Source organism: Oncorhynchus masou, unplaced genomic scaffold, assembly GCF_036934945.1.
Source record: "Oncorhynchus masou masou isolate Uvic2021 unplaced genomic scaffold, UVic_Omas_1.1 unplaced_scaffold_8949, whole genome shotgun sequence".
In the NCBI taxonomy this organism is placed as follows: domain Eukaryota; kingdom Metazoa; phylum Chordata; class Actinopteri; order Salmoniformes; family Salmonidae; genus Oncorhynchus; species Oncorhynchus masou.
Window position 1 is genome coordinate 251 of NW_027015419.1, and position 11,318 is coordinate 11,568.

The 11,318-nt window shown below is 47.1% G+C and overlaps 1 pseudogene; it reads left to right on the plus strand.

Moving 5' to 3' along the window:
* Positions 1-6,577: 6,577 nt before the first annotated feature.
* On the plus strand, positions 6,578-10,489 carry LOC135538034 (extracellular calcium-sensing receptor-like; annotated as a pseudogene).
* The last annotated feature ends 829 nt before the right edge of the window (positions 10,490-11,318 follow it).

The window sequence follows — 11,318 nt, forward strand, 5'->3', positions numbered from 1 at the left end:
TTAACGGCAAATATATCATGGATTACAGATGGAGTGCTGTCTAGGACCCCTGACATGTGAGACACCACCGCAGCTGGAAGACCCTCCGGTGATCACTCCTCTAACACTCACAGCTAAGGCTGGGGAGCCTGTGTGCAAAGACGTGATGGAACAAAATAACTGTCACAGTTCTCAAGCGAAGGAGAAATCAATTTAGGGAGACATTTTTCTCCCAGTAGAGAGAATGAAGTAGGCGTCGCATCGTCAAGCGCCTGATTTATGACCCTATGTCCGGATGACACGTACATGCCCAAATATAGGGCATCCGGCCCGGACATCCTGCTGGGAAGGTGTGTCACGTGGTTATGAAAAAATATGTGCCATCCCAGTTCCTGCTGTCATGGCAGTTGCTCTCTTTTGGGTACATCAAGCACATCCCTCTCTCTCTGTCTCCTACACTCAGGCTGCTGGGCACCAGGTCGTAAATTCCTGGAGGAGATTATCTCCTCATGGGCCAAAGTATATATACAGAGGGACGTTTTCATAGAGAAAACAAAGGAAGCCTTCCACCTCACAGAACTTACTTGCATGTCTGAACAACATTTATGTTCCGGAGAAGTTATAAAAAGATTGGTGAAAGAATCCAGCTCACGAACTGGTCCGTTTTGGTACAGATTCTGTGGGAAGCCTGCGGGAGACAATACGGCCACATTACCATATAACTCTGTTAATATAATAGCCTCAGTTATGGGAGGCTTGCATCCTAATTTCTGTACAGGATGAATGAGGAGGAGATGAAAACTATTTGTGAAATTATGGGATGCTATGCTGTTGTAGCCTTGAGTGAAGACCCAAAAGCGGTTTATAACAGAAACAGAGTTCTTTTAATGGAAAAACAGGAATGGCATAGATCCTCTTCCGCCGCTAAGTCAATGGCACAATAGAATACCCGCAGAGAGGGTGACAAATGAAACATAAAGTCCCTCTGATGAATAGCTGGGTAGCGGCGACAGGCTGCAGGTCGCTCTGGGTCGGTGCGGGTCACAGAGGAGGCGGTGGTAGCTGATCACCCACGTAGCACATGATGAACTGGACACGGTGCAAACAAAGATAAAGTTAGTAGAGTGCAGGATGCACCTGCCAGGCAGAGACTCCGACAGGATAGGGACTAGGTGGAAGCAAGCAGAGGCGATGGCTTGCTTCTGGCATGAGAAACACAAAACGAGAATCTGGCATTGCGGTGGCAGGAACAGAGAGAGAAATAGAGACCTAATCAGAGGGAAAAAAGGGAACAGGTGGGGAAAGGGTGAAATGAGCTGAGAAAAGATTAGGGAAGATGTAGGTACAGCTGGAGAAGGAGAGAGAAAAGAGAAGGGTAACTAATACGACCAGCAGAGAGGAGACAGAGTGAAGGAGAAAGGACAGGAACAGACATAATAAGACATGACATATGTAATGTGATGTAATGTGAGAGAATTGTATTTCTGTGTAAAGTTTCACTTAAGTCACTGGCACGCCCCCATGAACACAGCCAGGACTTGGTGTCATGAGACAGCCCTTTTCTGCACTTCCCGAATAAAACCCCAACCTTGAGAATTCCTCAACAGACCATGTTTCTCTCAATCACGAGAGGACAAAGGTTGCAGACCAGCTTACCTCGATAAAGAGAGGGCCAAGGTTTGAGACGATTGCTGAATCTTTTAACCATCCCACGTGGTTAAACTCTTAGACTATCGATACAAACAGAATAAGAACAAGTGTTTGATTAAATTACTAGCCTGCAGCTAGGAATTTGGTATCATTGAACGTGAAGACCGACAACCGCAGAACCATCTATTCTATAACGACGTGAATGAATGTCACTCTGGACTATCCATACTAACCACGACAGAGAGAGAGAGTGCGCCAGATTCTCCAACAGAAACAAACTTTTCAACAGAGATCCCGACGTGACACACTGAGCGTAAATATATATACACGATTGCAATTGTTCCCGAATGTGCAAGGGATTAGCATTACAATTGTTATAATTATCAAATGTGTGTTGTCTTATCTCAGTCGACCGCCCCTCTCCCCTTTGTACACAAGCCGCAATGCTGATTTATCCCACGAGGAAAACTCCATTATCTTTTCCTTGTAACTATCTACTGTTTGTTTATGCATTTCTGTGAATTACTTAGTAAATAAATGATTTAAGACAATTGATGTATGGATGACTCATAGTGAAGACTGGGTTTGTGCAGATAACCAAGAATTTACAACTTTCAGATGAGACTGAAATAAGGTGACGATTAATATTGATTGCTATTACTATTACTAGGTCTTTAAGAGTTTACTCGGGAAGATAACAGCTCTATAAATTTTATTTTGTGGTACCCCAATTTTCTAGTTAATTACATCTCCATGATTAGCTCGATCAGTTAATATTAATTACAGAGAAAGGATTTTAAAGAATAGCACGTCATATCACTTAATCCGGCATAGCCAAAGACATGACACTGTTGTCACGTGTTAGAGTGTGTGTGTTATTTTATGGCTATATTGCATCTATTCCTTTGAAGTTGTCATGATGATTGATGTGTAGGGACCTCGTGGAACTGGGGGGTATGTGTTTGAACATTTCAAAGAGGATGGCCCCACACTCACCCTATTTTATTGCCTTTAGGGTTGTTGTCTATAAAGCAGGAAGGTCCGGGGGGATTGTGTTGGCGGCAGACGCATTATAAATAAGGCCCAGAACAACACCTTCCACATACCTGTGGTGAGTCAGGGAGTGTCTGGCATGGCACGTACCATGGAGCCCTTCTACATACCTGTGGTGAGTCAGGGAGTGTCTGGCATGGCACGTACCATGGAGCCCTTCTACATACCTGTGGTGAGTCAGGGAGTGTCTGGCATGGCACATACCATGGAGCCCTTCCACATACCAGTGGTGAGTCAGGGAGTGTCTGGCATGGCACGTACCATGGAGCCCTTCTACATACCAGTGGTGAGTCAGGGAGTGTCTGGCATGGCAGGTACCATGGAGCCCTTCTACATACCAGTGGTGAGTCAGGGAGTGTCTGGCATGGTACGTACCATGGAGCCCTTCTACATACCGGTGGTGAGTCAGGGAGTGTCTGGCATGGCACGTACCATGGAGGCCCTTCTACATACCTATGGTGAGTCAGGGAGTGTCTGCATGGCCGCTGCCATGGAGCCCTTCCACGCGCAGTGGTGAGTCAGGGAGTGTCTGGCATGGCACGTACCATGGAGCCCTTCCACATACCTGTGGTGAGTCAGGGAGTGTCTGGCATGGCACGTACCATGGAGCCCTTCCACATACCAGTGGTGAGTCAGAGAGTGTCTGGCATGGCACGTGCTGCTGGAGCCTTCCACTACCAGTGGTGAGTCAGGGAGTGTCTGGCATGGCAGGTACCATGGGCCACACCACATGCCCGGTGGTGAGTCAGGAGTGTCTGGCATGGCACGTACCATGGAGCCCTTCTACATACCAGTGGTGAGTCAGGAGTGTCTGGCATGGCACGTACCATGGAGCCCTTCTACATACCTATGGTGAGTCAGGAGTGTCTGGCATAGCGCGTGCACCATGGAGCCCTTCCACATACCAGTGGTGAGTCAGGGAGTGTCTGTGGCACGTACCATGGGCCTTCCACATACCTGTGGTGAGTCAGGGAGTGTCTGGCACCCAGCGCACGTACCATGGAGCCCTTCCACATACCAGTGGTGAGTCAGGGAGTGTCTGGCATGGCAGCACCATGGAGCCTTTTCTACATACCTGTGGTGAGTCAGGGAGTGTCTGGCAGCCCATGCGTACCGCGGAGCCCTTCCCGCATACCGGTGGTGAGTCAGGAGTGTCTGGCATGACGCATTACCATGGAATAACTCTACATACCTGTGGTGAGTCAGGGAGTGTCTGGCCGCGACTGTACCATGGATATTCTGCAGTGGACGGTCAGGGAGTGTCGGCATGGCCGTGCCATGGGCCTTCCGCATACCAGTGGTGGTCGGGATGTCTGTACAGTATGATGCCGCTGGAGTCCTTCCACGCATACCAGTGGTGGGGTCGGGAGTGTCTGGCAGCCGCGATATGTGGGCCTTCATACCAGTGGTGAGTCAGGGAGTGTCTGGCCGTGCCATGAGCCCTTCTACATGCTGGTGGTGAGTCCCAGGGGTGCATGTGGCGACTGCCGTGGAGCCCTTCCACATGCTTGGTGGTGAGTCAGGAGATGTCTGGCGTAAGCCGCGTACCATGGAGTCCTTCTACATACCTGTGGTGAGTCAGGGAGTGTCTGGCATGGCACGTACCATGGAGCCCTTCCGCATACCGGTGGTGAGTCAGGGAGTGTCTGGCATGGCACGTACCATGGAGTCCTTCCACATACCAGTGGTGAGTCAGGGAGTGTCTGGCATGGCACGTACCATGGAGCCCTTCCACATACCAGTGGTGAGTCAGGGAGTGTCTGGCATGGCACGTACCATGGAGCCCTTCTACATACCTATGGTGAGTCAGGGAGTGTCTGGCACGGCACGTACCATGGACCCCTTCCACATACCTGTGGTGAGTCAGGGAGTGTCTGGCATGGCACGTGCCATGGAGCCCTTCCACATACCTGTGGTGAGTCAGGGAGTGTCTGGCATGGCACGTACCATGGAGCCCTTCCACATACCAGTGGTGAGTCAGGGAGTGTCTGGCATGGCACGTACCATGGAGCCCTTCCACATACCTGTGGTGAGTCAGGGAGTGTCTGGAATGGCACGTACCATGGACCCCTTCCACATACCAGTGGTGAGTCAGGGAGTGTCTGGCATGGCACGTACCATGGAGCCCTTCCACATACCAGTGGTGAGTCAGGGAGTGTCTGGCATGGCACGTACCATGGAGCCCTTCCACATACCTGTGGTGAGTCATACCAATGGCGGTGAGCTTTACATCACTCCAGAACGTGTTTTCACTGCTCCAGTCCAATTATGGTGAGCTTTACACAACTCCAGAACGTGTTTCCACTGCTCCAGTCGAATGGCGGTGAGCTTTACACCACTCCAGCTGTCACTTGGCATTGCACATGGTGAACTTGAGGCTTGTGTGAAACTGCTCAGCCATAGAAACCCATTTCATGAAGCTCCCGACGAACAGTTATTGTGCTGACGTTGCTTCCAGAGGCAGTTTGGAACTAGGTAGTGAGTTTTGCAACTGAGGACAGATGATTTTTCAGCACTGGGTGGTACTGTTCTGTGAATTTGTGTGGCCTAAGATCTTCCACGATACTTCTGCGATACAGATTGAATCCAGCCCTAAGAATTCTAGCTTTATTTGCCAAATAAAGTAACATGGTTGACCGTAACAGGAATGATGACTTCATGTTAAATCAGCCATGAGTCCCCTTCTGACAGGGGGAATGGAAGCTTATAGTGAACAACAGGGAGGGGAAACTGAATAGAAACTTCACAAAATAAATGCTGTTTTACAGCCTATCTATCTATGGGTAATAGGGTCCATGTGTAATGATTGACCTACTCAGTTTCTCACCACAAAACACCAGAAAATGACCAAAAAACAGTTTGGTTTCCCCATATTAAAACGAGAGTCCGGTTCATGTAACAGTGTTGACCTTACAATGAAGAAGTTTCCTTTTTCCTTGAAAAATTCACTATTCACATGAAATAAATAATAATTATCAACTAAATAACAGGGCTTTTAAATTATGGTGAACACTTGGAGACATTTTGGGGTTAAGTTGGTTGAAATCTTACGAGAAGCCACAGTGTGCACAGAGGGACATGTGAAAATGCTGAATTTGTACACTTCAACTAGTCTGACACATTAAAAAATATATAATGTTCATTTTAAACAACAGGCTTTTGAAATGCAATATTGGGGCACAATTTCTACTTAAAATATTAAAGGGATGCAAATCGGACTCATTTCGTGGAACAACGCTACTGCTCATCAGAGACTCAACCTATAAGAAAATAGTAAGTCAACATCAGACATATTTCAGTTTTAAGTTTGTTAGGAATGCTCCCCCATATCCCATAAAAACTTGTGAGCAAGGTGTGTGAACATCTGTTTTCTAATAAGGTTTGGTGATTAGGGTGTACACTGAGAGATTACATCTGGAGGCTAAGGTTTAGGAAAACCTGCAGGGTTGAGAGGGAAGCACAACTATACACACAAAGGACTTGAATTTGACACCTTCTTCCACCTGTATACTGTGTGCTGACATTAGCAGTCCTAAAACACACACAATCTGTATTCGTTATCACTCACTAGGAAAATTTGGATAACAACATTGGTCAAACTTAAATATGCAGGAGTTTGAATATATAATGCAGGGTATTTGTTATAGAACTGTTGTGTTGTGTATTTTGGCAGTAGCACAGCCAAAACACAGCCCTTATGACCTCATCCTTCTCTGATTTGCTTAGAAGAAAGCGTCACAGTCTCCAGCATGCATAAAACCCAGACATTTTAGGGGGTGGGGGTCAGGTCTTCCCTGATTCCATTAGGAGGCCTCTTACAGAGTGTGTGTGAGAGAGTGTGATGCAGCTACTATGGGTGGTAGTGATGGGGGTGTTAGGAGCCTTTTGGGCAGAGGGAGAGGAGGCTCTCTGTCGGATACTGGGAAGACCAGAGTTCCCTATGCTGTCCAAGGAAGGAGACGTGACTATCGGAGGAGCCTTCTCCATCCACACCAAAATCTCAGAGCCCCCGCTCTCCTTCACAGACACACCACCTCCTCTCATCTGCTCCAGGTAAGCTGTTTCACAGTCACCCAGTGTCTGTGATGGATTTATGTGTCATTGACTTGACCATTTTTTTTGACAAGTAGAAAAGAAGATTGGAATCATAAGATTCAAAGAAGAACTGAACCTGACAATGAAATCGGACCATGGTCATTTCTGCAGTTTCACATCTTCTACCAGACGAACCTAATGCAATGCTTTTTGTTCCACTTTTGTTTCCACAGCATGAACCTCATAGATTTTCATTTAGCTCAGACCATGATTTTCGCCATCGAAGAGATCAATAACAGCAGTTCTCTGCTCCCCAACATCTCTATTGGCTACAGGATATATGATAGTTGTGGCTCGACTCTGTCCTCCATGCGTGCGGTTATGGCTCTGATGAACGGTCAGGAGAGGACGGTGGGAAAGACCTGCTCTGGCCAATCAGCAGTCCACGCCATCATCGGTGCCTCTGATTCTTCCTCCACTATTGTGATGTCACGATCCACAGGAGCTTTTCAAATACCAGTGGTAATGAAGTCACACATACAGTTGAACAATTCTGGCTGATGAAAAATGTATTACTTATTGTCTTATTCCTCCTGTTCTATCTAGATCAGCCACTTTGCCACCTGTGCTTGTCTGAGTAACAGGAAGGAATTCCCTTCCTTCTTCAGAACCATCCCCAGTGACTTCTACCAGAGTAGGGCCCTGGCCCAACTGGTCAAATACTTTGGATGGACCTGGGTGGGGGCTGTTAGAAGTGACAATGCCTATGGCAACAACGGCATGGCGACCTTCATGGAGGCTGCCGGTCTGGAGGGCGTGTGTATAGAGTACTCTGAGGCTATCTTATGGAACAACCCCAGGGAGCAGATAGCCAGGGTGGTTGAGGTGATTAGCAGGGCCAGCTCCAAGGTTGTGGTGGCCTTTCTGTCCCAGTGGGAGATGGATGTTCTGCTGGAGGAGGCACTGGCCCAGAACCTGACCGGGCTGCAGTGGGTGGGCAGTGAGTCCTGGACAACTATTGATCGCCTGGCCACTAGGAGGAGCTCTGCTGTCCTCAGTGGTACTCTGGGATTCACCATCAGTAAGTCTAAGATCCCAGGCCTCAGAGAGTTCCTGCTCCGGGTCGGTCCAGCCCAGGATCCAAACAACACCCTGCTCAGAGAGTTCTGGGAGACCACTTTCAGCTGCAGGTTTTCCCCTCAGCAGGAGAAAGACAGTGGGCCTAGGCAGAGTCAGTGCTCTGGGTCTGAGAGACTAGAGGAAATCATTAACCCCTTTACTGACACTTCCGAGCTGAGGTTCTCTAATAATGTGTATAAGGCAGTGTATGCTGTGGCCCACTCCATACATGACCTGCTGACCTGCAGGCACGGTGAAGGCCAAGGTGGGAATAGGAACTGTGCACACAGAGACAGCATCGAGCCAGGACAGGTGAGTGGCTACCTCTATCGGCCACCAAAAGTTTAATTTTTGTTCAACATGATTTGAAGAATTGACTGACAGGTTTAATTAAATATTTACAATCACACAATGTTATTTCTAAAGTACTTGAATTACAGTCTTAGAAAAAAGGTGCTATCTAGAACATAAAGGGTTCTTCAGCTGTCCCGATAGGATAACCCTTTGAGGAACCCTTTTGGTACCAGGTAGAACACTTTGGGTTCCATATAAAACCTTTTCCATAGAGGGTTCTACCTGGAACCCTAAGGGTTCTACATGGAACCAAAAATGATTCAAAAAAGCATTCTCCGATGGGGACAGTGTTGTGTATGTATTTTACACTATCAGTACATGTTGATTATTTTAACTCTTGCAGGTGTTGAGATACCTGCGGGACTTAAACTTCACCATGAAGTCTGGGGAGAGAGTTTATTTTGATGAGAACGGAGACCCCACAGCCATCTATGAGCTGGTGAACTGGCAGAGAGACCAGACAGGAGAGACTGTGTTTGTCACTGTGGGGAATTACAATGCCTCTCTCCCAAAGGAGACCAGTTTGCCATGAATGGGATACAGATTGTATGGGCTGGCAATCCCTTAAAGGTACACAGTTACACAGAAAACACATGGTAGCAGGTACAGGTACTTAAAGAAAATACAGATTATTACATTAAATATATTTTAATTGATAGGAGAAATCTGTTGACACATACTGTGAGAATGAATTGAATGATTGTGTAACCAATGGGTTTAATAATGTGAGTGAAGGAGTAAAGAGAGAGAGACAGGAAGAGGGAGTGAGCAGGTGTTGTATTGTGTTTCAGAGGCCTCGGTCTGTGTGTAGTGACAGCTGCCTCCCAGGGTACCGACAAGCAGAGATCAAAGGAATGCCAGTCTGCTGTTTTTCCTGTATCCCCTGTGCTGCTGGAGAGATCAGCAACCTAACAGGTAAGACAACTGACACCACCGCCGGTTCCACACTCGTAGAAATAAGGGTTCCAAGGGTTCTTCAGGTGTCCCCATAGGATAACCCTTTTTGGTTCCAGGTTGAACTCTTTGGTTCCAGGTAGAACTCTTTGTGTTCCATGTAGAACCCTCTATGGAAAAGATTTGATATGGAACCCAAAATGGTTCTACCTGGAACCAAATAGTGTTCTTGAAAGGGTTCTCCCATGGCGACCGCCAAAGAATCCCTTTAGGTTCTAGATAGCATGTTTTTCCAAGAGTGTAGCCTTCTGGGAGCCCTAAGCAACATTTATTTTTGCTCTGGGGGCCACTAGCGGCCTCTGATGTCGCTCTGACTGATACTAACCAAATCCACTTACCAAAAAGATACATGAAATATTAGAATGTGTTGTCTTCTAGAATATAATACACAACTTGACTATAGATCAGATTGACTATAGCGTTTTCTTTGTAGACTCAGCTAAATGCACACAGTGTTCCCTGGAATACTGGTCCAACGGAGACAAGAGTCGTTGTGTCCCAAAGGTGGTGGAATTTCTCTCATTTGACGAAACCATGGGAATCCTCCTGGCTGCAATCTCATTGGTTGGAGCATGTTTAACCATAGTGGTGTCACTGGTATTCTTTTGCTTCCGAGAGACTCCGATCGTCAAGGCCAGCAACTCTGAGCTGAGCTTCCTGCTGCTCTTCTCCTTGACTCTGTGTTTTCTGTGTTCTCTTACTTTCATTGGCCGGCCCTCTGAGTGGTCCTGTATGCTGCGCCACACAGCGTTTGGGATCACCTTTGCTCTGTGTATGTCCTGCGTCCTGGCAAAGACCATAGCGGTGGTGATAGCTTTCCAGGCCACAATGCCAGGCAATACAGTTCCCCAGTGCTCTATTCCTCTCCAGAGAATCAGTGTGTTCAGCTGTACCCTCCTACAGGTGGTTATATGTGTTCTCTGGTTAGCTCTCGCTCCTTCATTCCCAGTCAAAAACACAGCCCACGCCACTGAAAAGGTCATTCTAGAGTGTGATGTGGGTTCAGCTATTGGTTTTCTGGGCTGTGTTGGGGTATATAGGACTCCTAGCTCTCTTGTGCTTTGTACTGGCTTTTCTGGCTCGAAAGCTGCCTGATAACTTCAGTGAGGCCAAATTCATCACCTTCAGCATGCTCATATTCTGTGCAGTCTGGATCACCTTTATCCCAGCTTATGTCAGCTCTCCTGGGAAGTTCACTGTAGCTGTGGAGATATTTGCCATTTTGGCCTCCAGTTTTGGGTTGCTTTTCTGTATATTTGGTCCAAAGTGTTATATCATATTACTTAAACCAGAGATAAATACCAAAAAACACATCATGGGGAAAAGTCATGTAAAATCACAGTAATGTAGTTTACAGAACAGGGACCTGGAGGAAAAAGCTTTCAATTTAATTCAGGGGGATGTTTTAGTATTTTTTAATCTAGTCCAGAAGATGTTCATGTAATTTGTATTTGTTGACATTTCAATATTTTTTATTGTTTTAGAATGAGTTGCTTATTAGGCTACATCTCCATGTGTACCCCATGCCGCCCTTCATCTCTGATTCTCCGCACTGCGAGTAACATCAAGTGTGTCTGTAGGCTGTCTAGTATGGTCTCAATCAAATTATCCATACCGTAGGCTATAGTCCTAGGCTACTAAGTGCATGCTTGGAGAAGCACGGTTATCTATTTTTATATTGACGCACCGTGGCTAGGTAAAACTCCCTAGTATGGCCAGAACCTAGTAAACCTAGAGAGAAACCAGGCTGTGATGGGTGGCCAGTCCTCTTCTGGCTGTGCCGGATTTAGATTATAAGACTACCATGGCCATTAAGGCCAGATGGTTCTTCACAGATGTTCAAATGTTCATAGATGAACAGCAGGGTCAAATAATAATCAGTGGTTGTAGAAGGTGTAACAGGTCTGCACCTCAGGAGTAAATGTCAGATTTGCTTTTCATAGCCGAGAGAGAGAGAGAGAGAGAGTCCAAAACAGCAGGTCCGGGACAAGGTGGAACGTCCGGTGATCAGGTCTGGGCTCCATAGCCGCAGGCAGAACAGTTGAAACTGGAGCCGCAGCACGACCAGGTGGACTAGGGACAGCCAGGAGTCATCAGGTCAGGTGGTCCTGAGGCATGGTCCAAGGGCTCAGGTCCTCCGGGAGGAGGGAGAGAGAGAGAGATGGTAGAATTAG